The following is a 6000-nucleotide window of genomic DNA, read 5'->3' on the forward strand; positions in this document are numbered from 1 at the left end:
AGCTTAGTGTTGAACAAACTGTCAACATTAAAAGTAGAAGTGTTCTTGTCTTGCCACTGTGAGACAGTCGCTAGAAAACTGACCAACAATAATTTCATGTGGCATGCAATTAACAAAAGACCTACATTGATGGTCGAGGGGGGTGGAGCCTATCCCAGCATCTACGGGCCAGAGGCGGGGTTCACCCTGGACAGGTCGCCAGTCCATCACAGGGTTAACATACAGAGACGAACAACCATTCACACTCACATTCATACCTACGGTCAATTTAGAGTGTCCAATCAGCCTCGTCCCCAATTACATGTCTTTGGACAGTGGGAGGAAGCTGGAGTACCTGGAGAGAACCCACACATTCATGAGGAGAACATACAGGCTCTACAGAGAAAGATTCCCCACCCGAGCCTGGACTCAAACCCAGAACCTTCTTGCTGTGAGGCCACAGTGCTGACCACTGCACCATCATGCTGCCATGCTCTCTTCTACTTTCCTCAATTGTGTTTCTTTCATGTCCTCCTGAGATCAAAGACAGAATTCTAGCTACTGTCAAAGCCCTGATGACATCATCAGGAATTCTGACTTTGATCTGGAGACTCTTGCTTTAATCTGAATTTGACCTGACTAATGTTTTAGTTTAGGTTGCATGATACCGACCACCTCATTTCTCCTGGGATCGCCCCCCCCCCCATGACCCTTAAAGGATAAGAACAGGAAGTGGATGGAGGGATGGACTCAACACTGAAATCAGCTGATCTGATCCACATTCTAATGTTTCCTGTCCCTCTTTAGGAGTCAGTCAGAATAGTAGTGTATATAATAATGTATATCCAACCTTGTAGTATCTTTCCAAAGCTTTTAGTATTTCTTCTTGTTTCTACTTGTAGTTTTAGTGTCTGGATCTTTTCTTTTGATGTCCTGCTGTCTGCTCTTTGCTTTTGACAACCCAGTCTCATGTCAAAACGTGAAAAGGCTCCGTTTGTCCACAGGTCAAAACCTATCAGTTCTACGATAAAGGCCAAAAAATTGTGAAATGTGTAGGTTTTTTCCCCCTCTTCTTTTCTATTGGAGCGCTGGTAGGTCATGTGACTCTTTCATGAGGGTCTCTCAAAACAAAAACATGGCAGCCGCTCCTGTCATTTTCGGAGGAAAGTGCCTTCTTCCAAGATAGTTTTGATTTAATAAAGCATTCTGATGACATTTCTAGAGAGAAATATGCATTTTGTTTTCATAATCTTCGCTCAGTTCTTGTGTTTAATCTTTGGTTTGTTCGTTATTACGGTGAATCTTTCACCTCTCAGAAGAGAGTCGTTACAGTGTCACGTTTCTACTGTTGCTATGTTGGTTGCTAAGGACGCCATTACGGACGAGCGTCATTTCAAGATAGGTTTGATTTTTAAAAAGCATTTTAAGGACATTTCTGGCGAGAAATATAAATTTTATTTCCATAATATTCGCTGTTCAATAAAAAATAATATGAAATGGATTTTAGTGCCCCAGGAATTACAAACATCCGCTTCCGTGGAAGTCGGCCCCCCCCCCCCCCCCCGTTCTTCTGTGAGAAAATCCGGTAGTTGTCGCTCACTCCGAGGAAAAAAAAACAAATATTTTTAATACTTCATCTTTTGATTAATAAGACAATCTACAAATTCATTTAATTTCTGGATGTTTATTCTACCTACGAAGACCATTTGTCACCATTGTAGATCGACCAATCAGCATTAAGAATATAAACAATGACTCAAACTAATGGCGGTCTGCTGACGTCACATCCGTCACAGAGGCTCACTCCTGCACTCAGAGGTGGCCTTTTAGTTCCATCACTTCACGCTATATTTACAGATTTATGATTGAGGGGAACAAACCACTCTGATGTCTGGGTTCATCAAGGATATCATTAAAGAAATCCTAACTATCTGGCCAGTTAAATTGATCCTAACTGTTCTTCAGATGTTGTGCTGGTAATGTCATGTAGTTTCTTTTCAAATGTAACTTTGTTGTTATGATGTGTGTATTTTTACTGCTCCAACAAAGCTGTTCCTCTTCTGGGGAAATCAATCATTCAGGCAATCAATAACTGAGTGTCTCTGATGCTGTACTGTAGTATTGCAGTACAACAACACTCTGATCCTTCCTTTTCAAATGTTTTTATTGTGTTTCTCTTATCAGGTGTTCAAAATGATGACAATAAAAATCAATAATTGATATTCAGCTTTGTTTCAACAATAATAACTGATCAGAAATGAGGCCTGATGGCTGCAATAGCAGCTTTGTGCTGTTCAGTGACTCCTGCTATAAAAAGGAGTCAAGGCGGTCTTAAAGATGTGAAAATGTTCCAAAGATCCTTCTTCATGTTGGTCCTGAACAAGATTGGTGACAGGCCTTTTTTCAAAGGAGCTCCAAAAGGCTCACTTAACCCTTTGAGGCCTGGCTGAGACACGAGGCCTGTTGACCTTTGACCCTGTTGCTCTTTTGCTCTCATTGGCCTCTACAGTGGATACAGACCTGAAACTTTATGAAATCATAATCTGGTGGAATAATTCTAGAACCCCCTCCCAAACAGGAAGTAGTTTCAGGAAGGAGGTGGGGCTTCAAAGTTTTAAATGTTGGTTTCTGGCAGAGGTGTGAACTCCTCCCAGAAAGCTCATCTCATTTGGAGCAACTTTGACCAGTTATGATGCTTCATTTAAAGACTTTACTGGACTTTGCCACGCCCTTTATGGACAGCAGAAAGGACTTAGGGGGGTCAAACCAGCACAGATGTGATCCTTATGGAGGACAGAACAACACACTCAAATTTCAACTTCCTAGGTTCAAAGAGAAAAAACTATCCCCTTGTGAAACTGGGCAAAATCAGGATCTGGGACTTCTGCACTCCGAGAGCCTTTTGGAGCAGAATTGAGGATCAAATCTGGGTTCTGGTGTTTGTACTTGGGCTACATCCACCAAACTTTACACACATAGTGTGATGCCCCAGAGTAGCATGTGCTGGGAATTTCAGCCATCTAGGTGCTAAGGGGCCCAAGCACGGTCCCGGGGCATCCACTAACCCTAAGGGGCTCCTCAAAGTCTGGCCCCTCTTCCCTGGTTTCATTTGAGCTGAAGCCACCAAAAGTCACACCAATGGTGGATGTCAGTGAGAGGACTGATTCTGACATTTTCAGCCATCCAGAAGTTACAGAGCTGAAACACAAGACCCCAAAGCCCCTTCCATGTTTGTTGCCAGAGATATCGTAGTCATGACAGTGCACCTCCTTTATGAAGAAAAACAAAACAACTACTGCTTTGGGGCTTGTGTTCAGGGGTATTATATTATTATATTATATTATATTATGTGTGTAAAGTTTGGTGGATGTAGCCGGATGGGCCGGTGTGAGCAGGCATTTCAAAATATACAGTATATTTCTGGTAAAAACGCAGAAACAGCGGTTAGTTTGTTTTTGTGTTAAAATGAGAAACAGACCCATCCAGTTGTAGTGCCACCACTCAGCGGCCGCCTTGCAGTCAGAAGCCATGAAGAATGTTGCCCAGTAAGAGGAAGGAGAAAGGAGGAGCCGAAAAAGAGAGACTCCCGAGAAGAAAAGCAGCCGAATTTCCAAAACTCGACGCGTTCTTCCAGGGCTGGACTGGGAAGAAGAGACGTCAGGTGTTGGAACGTGTAGTGGAAGAAGAAGGTCTCTGTGAGTAGTGAAAGAGTATCACTCTTTTAACATGGTTACTGTCTTCCATGTAGAATACTGCACTTTATTTTAATTTTTGAAACTTCAAAATGTGCACATACATCCTCTGGTATGTGCTTACACATATCGTGTAAATAACCATGGAGGGCTGCCAGGGATGAAAAATGCCAGGGCCATTTTTTGGTCCCAGTCCAGCCCTGCTTCTTAACCTGCTCACGGTGTCCTGTCAGCTGTCTTCCCTCAAGGAGGTGGCCAGTCTTGCTCTGGAGCAGTTTCAAAAATAGGCCTCAGCACACTGCCTCTGTGCCATGCCTCTCTCATGCTCCTCTACTCTTTGGAGCACATGTCTCCAGTCTGTCAGGCCTCTAATGAAGACACTTGGATCACTGGGCTTGCTAAAAGCAGGGCAAACAAAACAAAACAAAGCATGACGTTGACCACAATAAGTCAGCCATTTCCACGTCGTGCCGTCCGTTCTAACGAAGAGCCTCTGGACGACAGGGTTTATGGAATCTTGTTGAGGATGAAACTTTAAAAAATCAGTCCTCTGTTTGGAAGAAGGGCGACTAAAATAGTCTCCAACTGTCTGATCTGACTCCTCCACTTCCATTGCAACAGCATGGCTTGACTAAGAGAAAGAGAGAGAGCTGAGAGATTTCATTGGACGAGCCCAATGTCCTTCAAGAAAATCAACCAATGGGCCGCGTTTCGCGTCTCCGATACCGTTACGGTCGATTAAAAACTATACACTTTTGAAAAAAAATTATGACAGTTATGGGCCGGCCCAAAGATGTGCATTGGCCAGATGGCCAGTCCAGCCCTGGGTTCACCCTTGATGGGTCACCAGTCCATCCCAGGACCAACACACACAGACAGACAACCATTCACACTCACAGTCGTTTAGAGTGTCCAGGTAACCACTACCCTCTTGATGTCTTTGGACTGTGGGAGGAAGCTGGAGTACCAGAGAGAACCCACACAGAGACAGGGAGAACCTGCAGGAGGGGTGGAGGTCGATGAGTCCTGGAGACGTTCAATAATGTCCACAACTTTGGCACCAGGAAGACAGCAGGTGATGGCACCTGGGAATTCAACAGACCTGATGATTGAACCACCAACCACAAGGATTTCAGCCTCCATTGTAAACAGAGAGTTTAGATGAGAGAGAACCTGCTGTCAGCCTCACCAGTCAGGGCAGTGGCAGAGGCAGCAGAGTTGAATGAAGCAGGACCACCTGGCAGGTCTCAGCTGGAGGTGATGACATCACTGGCCTCAGTCCTCACCAGTGCTCTGCCTAGCAACAGGGACGATGGGGAGAAACCAGTAGAAGCGCTCTGAGAGTTGGAGACAGCAGGAGAGAGACCACGACAGTGTCACCCATGGGAAACTGTTGGATCCACTCAGGACCGGCTGGACAGACACAGATCAAAGACAGAATTGATGATGATGTCATCAGGAGGCTTTGGTAGTGTTTTTATTTGTACCTAGAATTCTGTCTTTGATCTCAGGAGGACATGAAAGAAACCCAATTGAGGAAAGTAGAGGAGAACATTCAGCTTCATTAGAAACACTTGAACTGTTGAACAGTAGAATTTGTTTGAAACAGTTTACAACACTGAGTGACAGGATTGAAGAGGGGAGATTTTTGGATTTTCAGTTTAATTCTAACTTAAAACTGGGCATGAACATTTTTAGTCGTTCATATTCTAACATACAGAGGAAGTCATGACATTCCCTTTTTTTTAACCTGTCCTGTTCAGGAAATGGAAATGGAAATTTAGCTGCTATGTTGAATCAGAAAAACCTTTTGAAGTCTACTTTGCTTCAGTCAGAAAGTGGACTGTTGTTAACTCTCACAATGGTTGGTGATTGTGGAGGAAGACAAAATCCTTATGAACCTCTTTTTAACAGACACACATTTCTAAAGACACTGGTTCATTTTATTTTTCTTCTTTTAGCAGAGGATGGTTTCGATCCATCGACCTCTGGGCCCAGCACGCTTCCTCTGCTCCACTCTGCTCTACCACTGATGGTGCCAGGAGGCCTAAATACACAAAACACCAATTCAATCCAGGACCTTGGAGCCTAAACTGAAACTCCATCACACGGTGGCTCTGCTGGGGCCTCCACAGGTGAGTGAGGCTGAGCTCCAGTCTGCTCTGAGGAGGCAGCAGACATCTGCACCACTCAGAGGTTTGGTTGGTGGCTTTGACAAAATCCCTACAAACTAAAATCCTGTTGAATCAGGAAGTTCTAGTTGAACTCTCACCCACGTCACATGACCAAGAAAACCTCCTCTTTCATTCAGACCAGAACAGACAAACAT

Source organism: Aulostomus chinensis, chromosome 1 (assembly GCF_037954235.1).
Source record: "Aulostomus chinensis isolate RoL2024-O1b breed Wild chromosome 1, RoL_Achi_v1.0, whole genome shotgun sequence".
In the NCBI taxonomy this organism is placed as follows: Eukaryota; Metazoa; Chordata; class Actinopteri; order Syngnathiformes; family Aulostomidae; genus Aulostomus; species Aulostomus chinensis.